Source organism: Pipistrellus hanaki, assembly GCF_964339955.1.
Source record: "Pipistrellus hanaki genome assembly, chromosome: 8".
NCBI lineage: Eukaryota > Metazoa > Chordata > Mammalia > Chiroptera > Vespertilionidae > Pipistrellus > Pipistrellus hanaki.
This window is the reverse complement of record NC_140510.1, coordinates 72578512-72590943: the sequence shown is the minus strand read 5'-3', so window position 1 is coordinate 72590943 and position 12432 is coordinate 72578512. Positions and strand designations below refer to the sequence as shown.

At 45.7% G+C, this 12432-nt stretch overlaps 1 protein-coding gene across 1 annotated transcript in view; it reads left to right on the top strand.

The window, feature by feature from the left end:
• The window catches only part of FTCDNL1 (formiminotransferase cyclodeaminase N-terminal like), a 153480-nt gene that overhangs the window by 123455 nt on the left and 17593 nt on the right, over positions 1 to 12432 (top strand). Inside the window, exon 7 of the transcript XR_014795830.1 lies at positions 10925 to 11094. The gene's annotated coding sequence lies outside the window, so the exon portion shown is untranslated. The remainder of the gene's footprint in view (positions 1 to 10924; positions 11095 to 12432) is intronic.

Here is a 12432-nt window from a genome sequence, read left to right as displayed (position 1 = left end):
GGATTAGAACCTCTGGGGAGGGGTCCAGGACTGTATCTGAGCAAGCCGCCCAGTTGATGCTCCAGTTGGAACCTCTGCCTTGGAGCCTGAATTGAGCTCCAGTTCTTGAGAAAGGACTCTCTCACCCATGTCGGCTTACACTAGGAGCTTAGGCCTCTGCTTCACACTTCTGGGACCCTGTTTTCTGTTTCTCATGTGAACCCTTGATCACGTGTTTGTTATTTGATCAGTAGCCATGTCACTGGGTTGCTTTTGGCAAGTCTTGCTTCCTTACAAGATTGTATCTCTTCTTGAACAAGGACTGACCGAATGAACGTCCAGCAGACGTAACAGCCCAGCCCTGCCTGGGGTGTGGGTGGAGGTCCGATGGGGAATGTGACTTAAATTCACTCATTTTCCCTGTAAGAACATAGACATGTGTTACATGCAACCTGTCATGTGCAAATAAATCTCCTGGGGATCTTATTAAAAAGCAGGGTCTGACTCAGTAGGTCTGGGAAAGGCCAGCGACTCTGCATTTCTAACATGTTCCTCCCCAGACCCTGAGCAGCAGGTGCTGAAGTGCTTCTCGGTTACTCATGCCTGGTTTTAGAGCCAGAGATTCCAGAACAGCTGGATGGGGCTAGAGGTTAAATCTTCCTGAAAATGGCAGAGGGAACTTCTTGAAGGACCTAAAAGGATCGGTACCCTTCTCAGCTGGTTTCATTGGCAGGGAGTGGGTGTCTTAAAGTAGTTAAGTTCTTTTGTTTCTAAGGAACATTAAAGGAACTTTGTTCTTTGACTGTATCTCCTGGTATCTTTACGTCAACCACGGTGACCTTAGGATAATAATCAAGATCTATATCCTGCATTTCTTTGCTCAACTCCAGCCCAGTGATAAACATTAGATTAATGTTTAATTAAGTGGGCGAATACATGAGCGAGTGAATGAATAAAGCCTTCGGTGCCCTTTTGATTTCTGTGCCTCCAGATAAACCCAACTCATTGCTTCTCTGGCCAAGGGACCTGGATGAGACGGAGGTGTTATTGCACTGACTCCAACTCCACCTCTCATACCCAGCCAGTGAAGGTAGATGTGCAACCCCCAAAACATTGGGACTTTTCACCAGAGCGTTAACTCTGGAACTCACCCATAATTTGCAAGACCCTCCTGACATTCCCAGGGGTACAAAACTTCCTGTTCACAGAAATTTGAAACTATCATTGTAATACTGACAGATTTTATGACTAAACCATCTATCCCATTTTTTTATTTTTAAAGAATTGGATAACTAGTTTCTGCTTTTTTTTTTTTTTAATCTCCTTGGCAAAGTTAAAAACGCTAACATTCAGAAAGACTTTTTTTTCTTTTTCATCTATATCTTTTTTGTGCAAAGAAGATCTGATATGTACATTAGCACTTTATGCATTTGAAACCTTTAGGACAACCTGAAATCTTGTTTGGTTAAAATAAATACTCCTTACTAAAAACTATGTTTTTCTTCTTCTGCTTTCCCATGTAGAGAATTCTAGAAAAACAATAAAGGGGGAGGGGAGGGCTATACTGTCAGAGATCACTGATGAGAGGATAATAAGCAATTGAGGGTTTATAACTAACTAATTCGTTAGGCCATCTGGTCAAATGTTGCTGGGAAACATTATCTGGAAAAACTTTATGGGAAGAAGAGAACTTCCCCAGAAGGCTCAAGTTCAAAATGGAAAAGTTAAATATGAGTTTTTAATAGTTGGCAAAAATACTCCACCATGACACATTACTATTTCAGGTTTCTCATGACTTATGTCATGTTTCAAGGATGATGGAAGGCATGCTTGCTCACAGCTCTGCCAGCCGCATGATCTATCCCATTGTGCCCGGGACTTACCACAGCTTCGTCCTGCAGGGACCCACAGGGCCTCAGGGACGGAGTCCAGCGCAGGCTCCTGTCCTCGGGCAGCCCTGCCAACAAACCACGCCCTTCCCCTTCTCTACGGATCGGACAACTGGGCTCTGTGCCTCCCTTAGGTGTCCCACTGCCGACGTTAAAAACCTTAGCATTCAGAAATTCTTCTTCTATTTTCCACCTAAAGCTCTTTTTGTGGAATTGAAGTCCGTTTCTAGTTATTTTGGCCTTAGTAGAGACACAGAAAATTTGATCTGCACATTAGCACTTTATGCATTGCTATATTAGGACAATCTGAACTTTTATTTGGCTAAAACAAATAGTCCTAATTCCGTGTACTTCTCCTCAAATACCCTATTACCCAAGCCTCAGATCATCTTTATTACATCCTTACAGGCCTCTTTAACCCTTCCTTGTCTTCCTAAAGTTGTGCTTCCAATTGCTGACTAAGGGCCCCAGAGAAGGCGATGGCCCATGTTTTTAAGGCTCTCACATATTGATTGCCCTTTCACTTAGACAACTCAGAATCTGTATGGATTTTTTTTTCCATTGAAAAGAAAAGTTATTGTTTGAAATTTCATTTCCAGTTAAAAATGGCAGACTGAGCAGAAATATTCACCTCCCCTTCTCTCCAAACATCCCTTTGAAATGATAGCACAGAGATGTTTAAAAAGAATCTAATCTTCACATGAGGATATGTTTTTATTGATTTGAGAGAGAGAGAACGGGGTGGGGGGGAGAGAGAATAAAAGAGAGGGGGAGAAAGAGATGAGAGAGAAACATTGATTGATTGACTCCCATATATACTCTGACCGGGGATCGAACCCACAATCTTTGGTGTATGGGACGTGCTCCAACCAACTGAGCCACCCAGCCAGGGCTTCAGTTGTATTTCTTTTAACAAAAGCAGAACCATGCTGGAAAGCATCTGTCAGTCAAAAATATTAAAGGATTCTTATAATACAGAAAACATATGTGATCAAAATAGACAAAGTGAATACAGAGGAAACCATAGCCTCAGACACCAGGAGTAAACATAGAACATACTTAGGATTCCCAGGAAAGTTCCAAGTTCAAAGTCACTAAATGCAAAGGGTAGAGTGGACCAGTTACCAGGTTAATCCCTTAACTCCAGCTATAAGTGGCTGGCAGCAGGATCTCTGGCCCTAAGACTAAAGCCAGAATATAGCTTTACAAAGGAGGTATGTGATTTGTGCCTAGGGTTTTGTAATAAGGGTTTGGGCAGCGGAGAAAGGACCACGAGAGAGGCTGAGTATCTCCAGAATATACAACAGATACAGGGAGGCTGTGTCCCGGGGCCATGACTGTCTTTACCCTGGGTCCTCGGCAGGTGGGTTCATGACAAGGAGCACTGTCATTTTAATGGCAGAGAGAAAGGAGAGAGCTGGAGGTTCTCAGAATGAATACTCTGGCCCGGGGATGACACATATCCTTCTGCTCACAGCTCATTGGCTAGAATTAGTCACACGACTCTATTCGAGCTCAATGGGACCAAGAAGTGCAACCTTACCCATTGCTGGGAAGGGAAAAGCATTCAAAATACTTAGACTCATAACTGCTTTGTTACTGACAAAGGAATAGGATCAGATACACAACAGACTTTTCCTCATCAACACTGTGTACTAGATGACAATGAAACGACACCTTCAGAATTATTAAAGGGCAACAGCAACAACAAGCCCTAAACAAGCCTAGCACTCTATTCCCACAACTTAACTATTAATGAAATGGGAAGACATGTAGGAATTCAGAACATATATTACCCATTAACTCTTTCTGGAAAATTTTTTTTATATGCTTGAATAAAAGGAGACCTCCAAGTCACAGGAAGGCCAAATGCCTTGTTATTAGGCAAAATACTTCAGCAAGTGTCGGTGGCATGAAAGAATTTGTAGGACTCAAATATTCGACAACTCCCTCTCTCCTGTGGGATTGTTTTGGACAAAAATAAAACAAGCAAAAGCCCTCCTTAATTCAAGGTTATATGATACTAAAAAAAAAACCTTCTAGTAATTAAAAATATTAATGCAACAATAGAAATAAATGGAAATCAAGAAACAAAGGAAAACAGTAAAGGAAGCTATAAAACTATAATATGTATATATAATATGTATATACAGAATGTCTTTGTATGTCTATATTAAAATTATATATAATTATATATATAGCCATTATATGTTATATATTAATTTTTAATTTTCCTAATCACTCATGTATAAGCATAAACTATTTTATTAGGATTGTAGAAAGAATATAAATGGTGGGAAAATGGGGATGTAGAGATAGGGGTGAAGAAGTCAAAGGGGTGAGCCTGTGTGGGGCCCGCAGGAGAGCCTGGGGAGCAGTGGGTGCCGGAGGAGGAGCTGGGAGGGGAAGCACATCCCGGACACAGTTGGTCCCTATCACCACCTGGGCCTAGGCTGGTCCTGAGAAGAAGTCAAGAGCAGCCAGAGGTTGGCAAGAGAAGAAAAAGTGAAAAGAACTCATTGAGTGGCGGCCTAGCGACTCAGAACCTGGATCTTCCTAGGCTTCCTCTCGCTGAGCCTGGCCGCAGGGCTGGAGCCAGGTGCACACGGAAGGGGCGCTAAGGGTGCTAAGTGGGGAAATGCACGGGCACCCATACCTCACCATGGGGGAGGGGAGGTGATGGAGATGAACGACTACAAGGAAGAAATAGCTAGACGGTCAAGGGTAACTTTTCTACAAGTGACATTGCCAGCTGATGGAGCAGTGGTTCGAAGGAGGTCCTGGGACACAGAACACTGGACGGACAAACAACTGGAAATAGCTTTGCAGGAAGTGGGAGGGTCCCATGCTGGAGGCGGTGGATCCAGTAACCCGAGGGAGCTCCTGGGACTGTAATTCCATCTGGGTCGATGACAAACCGGTTTAGTGAGGGCAACTCAGTGGTTATATCCACAACAGGAAAACACAAATAATTAATCAGGAAATGTCAGCTGGGCCTGGAAGCCCCTGGGCTGAGAGAAGAGACGGTGGTGGTGGCGTTAGGGCCAGAGGGAGGCCAAGCTCCTCTGCTGGAGCAGAGCTGGAGACGGCAGGGCTGCGCTGGGACCGCATGCTGGCTCCTTGCTGTGCAGAGGCAGCCATGGGGGCACAGCCTTCAGGACCTCCACATACCACTCAGTGTGGCCACCATGTCCCTGGGCAGACACTGGGAGGAGCAGAGGCTGGCCCGGAACTCCCCTCCAGGGTGGGGCACGCCTCCACTGCTCATGGAACAGATGTCAGGAGCATTCTCTGACTCAGGCCTTCTTAAATATCAGTTCCTCACTTACACTGTCAGAATTTTTTTAAAAAAATATATTTTATTGATTTTTACAGAGAGGAAGGGAGAGAGATAGTTAGAAACATCCATGAGAGTCATTGATCAGCTGCCTCTTTCACGCCCCCTACTGGGGACGTGCCCGCAACCAAGGTACGTACTCCTGTCCGGAATTGAACCCTGGACCCTTCAGTCCACAGACCAATGCTCTATCCACTGAGCCAAACCGGTTTCGGCCACTGTCAGAATTTTTGTCTGGTGCAAGTTCCTGTTCCTCTGACATTTTCCTATAAATACATCCACATTTTTTAACCTAATACTAGAGCCTCACCCCAAGTGTTCAGCATGTAAGCAATTATTTTCCCAGAAATAACAAAATGGCTTCCGTTTTATGCTGTGTGTTTTTGTGGCCGCAAAGTGCATTTTTTTATTATGATTTTTCTTTGACTGCTTAGGTTCTTGGGGAATGATATCACTCAGAACAGATACTGGGAAACACTTTGTGCAAGTTTTAAAAATGTGGTTAAAAGTTTTTTTTGGGAAAAAACCCAGATTCTTCCAATCAATGATAGCTTTGGAAGAAAGTGGTAGACCCCAAACCTCTCCTCTCCCCAACCCTGGCCGTGCAAGCGAAGGAGAGGTAACTTTCATTCAGAAAATGAAAGGCAATAAGAATGACGTGCATTGGCTCAAAACAATGACAAGGAAAGGGGAAGACATTTCTTAAAGGCAACATCTCGCTACAAGTCCATCTGTATGTCCCTCAGAGGAAACGTGGGCAAAGGGAAACACTAGCTATCTCAGAATTCTTGGTGAAGAGTAGATGTCTCTAATTCATCCCCAGCAAGGTGCGTCATGGAAAGTGGAATGTATAGGTCTCCAGCCCCACCGATCTCCAGGTAGAACTTCCCTAAGAAGGAAGAGAGAAATTGGCTTACTACCCTCGCAGGGAATGGGTTGCTTTTGTTGTATTCAAGCCAGCAAACATGTCTGGCTTACTTACCGGGTTTAGAGCCTATGCTTTGTAACCGTGAGACATCAGTCCTCCTCTAGATGAGTGGCCACTGAGTGAAGGGAGTATCAGCAAACAAATCACTGTAGGACAGCTGGACAAGAGCCTCCAGGCACCGAGAATGGACAGTCACTGAGCGATCATCCTGTGATACACATTAACCCACTTAATCCTCCCCAAGCCCACTTCACCTGTGGAGAAACCGAGGCACAAAGAGTCCTTTATCAAAGCCACTTGTAAGTGGCAGAGTCAGAAATCAAACCCAGGTTGTCTGGCTCCAGAGCCTTGGGCATGACAGGCCTGGGAGTCTTCAGAGAACAGGGTTTGGAGAATGAAGAGTAGTTCGTCAGGCTCATGAGGGGGCTGGGGACAAGGAGCTGAGATGGGACTATAGTCCAAAACACGGCACCTACAAAAGAACAGCGAAATGCCCGTGCAAGTATGAGGTGATGCCCAGCCGGCCGGGCTCAGTGGTTGACTGTCGACCAGGAGGCCACAGTTCGATTCCTGGTCAGAGCACACTGTGGGCTTGAGCCCCAGTAGGGGGCGTGCAGGAGGCAAGGCAGCTCATCAGTGATTTCCTCTCATCAGGGATGTCTCTATGTCTCTCACCCTCTCCCTTCCTCTCTGAAATCAATTAAAAAATATTTTTTTTTTTAGCCGAAACCGGTTTGGCTCAGTGGATAGAGCGTCAGTCTGCAAACTGAAAGGTCCCAGGTTCGATTCCAGTCAAGGGCATGTACCTTGGCTGCAGGCACATCCCCTGTGGGGGTATGCAGGAGGCAGCTAGTCGATGTTTCTCTCTCATCGATGTTTCTGCCTCTCTCTCTCTCTCCCTTCCTTTTTGAAAAAAAAATCAATTAAAAAATATATTTTTTTAAATAAATAAATATGAGGTGATGATGGAGTGCTCCGAAGCAAGTTATGAGGCCGAATCCCTGGATTTTAGGCACCGAGTTCTTTATCCATTTATGAAGCATCTGCTATTTTCCAGGCACCACATCCAGCAAAGTCAGAATGGAGCCATGAAGAGGACACCATTCCTCTCCCAGGGCAGAAGGGTCATTATATTTGATTTGAAAACCCATTGAGTTTGGGTAAATTGTTTGGGGTGGCATACACTCAGACTTTTAAAACTAAATTAGAACTGGGAAATCTGTCAAATTTGGGGTTTGTGTCCTACACCTCAGTAAAACCAAACAAACAAGCAGCAACAACCAAGATTCCCTCATCTTTCCCCCTCCAGCAAAACACTTTTATTTTCCACAAATTCTTTAATCAGCTTGGAGTATTGGTTTAAACGTTTAGAGTGTACTTGAGAGCTTTCAGCATCAAACAGACTTTTCAAGTGGCTTTTCCTGTTAACATCATGTTTCTTGTAACCAGTCCGGCGTGCCAAAACTCATGGTACAAAAGCAGCGCTGCCGGGGGAGGCTATGTTGGGGCCGCAGTGCGCGACCTTCGGGATGGCACGGGGGGTTTTCCTCACTCACATCTTCAGGGTCTCAGTGCTCAAGGCCCAGGACACGGCCTTGCCATCTTGTAAATCGGTTTGCATTATTCGTGATAATGCTCACCCTTTATTATAATTACCGCAAGTCATGGGAAGGTTCAACTGTTTCATTAGTTGACTGAGAACAACAACGTCTCGAGTTTCATTGAAATCAGATGTAATGTCTGTGTTCCAAGGTCAGCTGGAAACTAATAGGAATAATTTAAGCCATAATATCCCAACTGAGGCTGAGCCTCGCTAATCATCCTGCAGATCGGACTGGAGTGACTCTGGAGGGAAAAAATCACATCCCATTTCTCCCTCATTAAGTCCCAAGGCCCAGCTTTATAGGAGGAAAGAATCAATCTATAGCCGGGTGGTCACAGCCCGTGCCTCTTGGGAAACCCTCCCAGGCGACCCTCAACAGCCAGGAGCCACAACCAAGGGGGTGTTAGGAGATGGCAGAGCTGGCTGGCCTTTATATCCTTCCTTTTTTTTTTTTTTTTTTTTTTTGTTCTCATTTTTTCTTTCCCATAACCCAGGGAGTCTGAAGCCAGTGGATTCTGAGAAAGTCTAGAACCTTCTGGAAAGTTCTCTGAGCCTCCCATCACCATCCCCCCCTCCCCTCTCACCCAAAGCCCAAAGTGGACAGAAGTTTCTAGAGTGAAGAAGGAAAGTGTGGTGGGAGGAGCTTCACTCTCAAGGCTCCTCTCTGGCCAAATAGCCAACTGAAAAGCTTCTTGTGATAACCTCTGGGACTTTTCTCTAAAAATTGCTAAACCTTTACCTGTGATCATTCCAGCAGGATCAGGGACTCACCTTCCTCATGAGTGCAGGAGCCTCTTCCCCATTCAGGGTCCCCCAGGTCTGTGTCTTATAGCCAAGCTGGCCTCTATCCATGAACATGGGTGTCTTCATTTATTTCCATTTTCTTTCAACACTGTTTTACCATTTTCAGTGCATCAGTCTTTTCTTTTGTGAGGTTTATTACTAGATATTTTATTCTTGTTGATGCTATTGTAAATGGCATTATTCATTTCATTTTTGGATGTTTACTGTTAATGTAGAGCAGTGCCATTAATATTGATATATTGATCTTGGATTGTACAACCATGCTGAACTTGTTTATTAGTTCCAAGTGTTTTTGTGGATTCCTTGGGGGGTTTTCTATAAATGGTACCTTGTCATCTGGAAATAGAGGCAGGCGGGATCAAGGTGGAAAGACAGTGCTTCTGTGTGGAGAGCAGCTACAGTGTTTGGACAGGTTCAAGCCCAGTCCTCTCATGGCCACATGCAAGTCCCAGGTTGGAGGGCTGAGCCTTCCCAGCACAATGATAGCCAACAGCTGTAGTTGTAAGCTGGAACCTATGGTTGGAACACGTGGCCCCACATGCCTACGTGATATAGGCTTCAGGTAAACAAAGCTTGATCAGGTGCATGTAATTGAGTAGGATCGAAACCCACAAGAATGTTGTAAACATCTTGACCACGCCCTTACTTTGCCTTGTGGCATCCAGCTGTAAAATAAAGACACGGCTTGTAGTTTCTGGCTTTGTCGCTAGCTCTTCACCAGAGAGGACAAGAGTCCCACCCAGACCCAGCTTTCATTCTCTTGTCTGTCTTTTCTCAATCCTTCACTGTTCCCAGTAAGGTTCACCCATGGCTGTGCTGGCGCAGCACACTTCTGCCAGCTATAATCCCCCAAAAGCAGAAAGTCTGTCCAAGACAAAATAAATATAAAACTCATACAGTCCTCCTCTGCCTCGATGCAGAGTCTTACAGAGGGGGAGGTGAGGCTGACTGTAGGCTGTGGGAAAGTCTGTGTCTGGGAATCCCACAGTCAGTGTGAGCGTCCAGGGCTGCGCATGCTTGGGAGAGTATATCTGGGGCCCCACCATCCTCTCCATTTGCTTCCAGGGAGGGAGGGTGGGGGTAGGGGAACAAGAAGTCAAAGGACTATGTCTGTGGCTTTGGGGACACATGAAGGTCCCTCACCCCCCCCCCCCCTGCCCCCCCTAACAATAGCTCTGTGGAATGTCAGGAGGGGGACCTAGCTGCTGACACAGCGGGTGCTGACCAGGAGTCAGAGAGCCACCTCTGCTGCGGGAAACTCAGAAGTCCCGGTGCTGGGCTCTCACCCCACACTGCTACGGTATTCCGCGTGAATGCAGGCACTCTCCAGATCTTCCTTCTCCCTCGCTTCACCATTCTCTCTTAATCCCCATGTGGATGTAAAACGAGGTGCGCACTAACCCTGACAAGTTCAGGGAAGGCCTGCGTGGCAGCCTTACAAACTCAGAGACCAACGTAGCCACATAGGAGGGTGTGAACATAGAAATTCCTACCTAAAGCCAGACACGGCGGGCAGTCACGAACCAGGCCTGCTGCTTCCCTGAAAAAGGTGAGTTTTTACCTAAAGTGAACCAGCCTGCTGTTTATTTGCATCTGAGATAACATACCTTTGAAATGTCAGGGTAACCTTTTCCGGACCCCTCTGGGCACAGCCTCCAGCACAGAGCAGGCAACGGCGACCCCCTCCTGGTTATCTCCCGGCAGCAGAGCACGGATGGCCCTGTGCTGTAAGTGGTCATTACCCAGCCAGTGCCACCAGTGTGAACGGAGCATGTGTCTGTTTTGCCTTTTCGTCTGACCCCTGAGATTTCCCTGCTTTGCTTTCTCCTGACCCCTTAATCTACCACCAATGGATCTCGTGTAACTCCTCTATGCCTCCGCCTTTGGTTCTAATGCATAAAATAAGCTGTAAAACTGCCATTCTTTGGAGCATTTTTTCCAAAGAAATTGTTTCCCGACAATTGTCGTCAGTTTGGTTCAGATAAACTCATAAGCATTCTCTACTGGTTTGGGCTTTTCTTATGGCAACATCTGAAGTTTACACTTTGCCAAATGCTTTGATAGAGCAGCTGGCCCCTGCTGATGGCTGCTTCGCCCTACAGTGGGTGTTTCGTCTAGTATAGGGGTGTCGAACTCAATCAGAGAAGGGGCCAAAATCTAAAATCCAGCCTAAATCGCGGGCCGAATGGTTTACTGAACAGTCATAAACTGACAATGTCATAAACTGACAGCGGAGTGCAGTGATGACAGCGCGGTGCGGGCCACATTGCAAGGCCTGGTGGGCTGGATTTGGCCCGAGGGCCTTGTGTTTGACATATGTGGTCTAGTACAACGTAATGCATTATCTCACTGTAGCACCTCAGTACCTTGTTTCTTTTTTGCAGGTGGAGCCCATTTATCTTGATGAGCCGAAGCCCCTGAGATCATATAACAAAGGAAATAGCCCACCTAGAACTTGAACCTGGTGTCCAACTGCAAATGGAGTGCCTCTCGCCTACACTGCTGCCTCCAGCTCCGTGGCTGACTCTGCAAGGAACGTGTGAGAAGGTCAGGAGTTGTGTCCTGGGTCCTTTTCCAACATACTGTGGGTCAGAGTCACCTGCATAGCCCCCAGCAATATCTCTCTCTGCCACGTGGCAGCAAATCTATGGAAATGCATACACATCCCATGTTATCATTTCATACATTTTACACAATTGATGCTTATACTCTTGTGTTTAAAATTAATTACCAATGAATATCATAATTTAAGATGGACTATGATCACTTCAAAGTGTTAACAGTTTGTAGAATATAATCAATATTTCATGAATTCTAAATTTAACCCTGGGTGAATTTGACATATTATTTCATTTTGGAGACATTTAACGAACCATTTGTTAATTTCAGTTTGCCCTTTTTGCACTTTTGAATGAATGGTTTTGTTTTGTTTTAAAATTTCAGCTTTTAGATTAGCCTCTAAGTCCCTGGAAATCCCACAGACCCCATTCATTTCTTCAACAAGAATGTACTGAGCATCTACCATTTACCCTGTACCAATACCGATGCCTTCAGTACTTAACGTATAAAACCGCCTGGCAGTGTCCTCTGGCCCCACAGAGCACAGATGCTCATTCGTCACCCTTTTGCCAGGACTGTACCCAGAGGAAGACACAATCTTTCCCATCCAACAACTGCCCATGTTCTGGAGGTTGTTGTCACCAAATATGCTCTCATAGAGCCTGCTGATCCTGAACTGAGTCAAAGCAGGGAGACCGGGGGACTGAGGTGTTTCAATCTTCTGGTCAGAGCCACTGAGGTCTTTCATGATGAGGATCACTCACAGTCGCTGTTGCTTATAACTGAACGGGCTCTGGGGGTGTATACACTTGGGACGATCTCACCATCGTTCCTGGACTCTGGCTTCCTTTTTAAAAATCCAAATCCCTGCGTTCAACTGTTCTGCAGCCCCGGCTCCGCTGGTGACGGTGGAGCGCAGCCAAAGTTCCGAGCTCCCTCCCCTAATCAGCGTTTCTGCTGACATCACAGAATGAAAGCCAAACGCAACATTTAATCAGCACAGCCGTTTACAAGTGGTCTTTTTGAAACATTATCTGGGTGAAAAAAAAATGGAGGGAAGGGAGTCATTGAACTCCACAGGCAGCATTTTATTCTGCACCTACTATGACGGCTTCTCCCCTTCTGCATCCCTCCCGCCAGTGTCTTGATAGGACAGAGGTTGTTCTTTTACATCAAGGACACGCTTTCTCCTACACGGAGCAGATAGGCCCTCAGCCGCTCTCAGCCCCACACTTCACTAAGAACACAAGTCCCAGTGTTGCAGGCCCATAAAGAAGAGCAATAACGACGCATTCTTTGTTCTAATTCACAAAGTTACTCATTCAGCAAATGT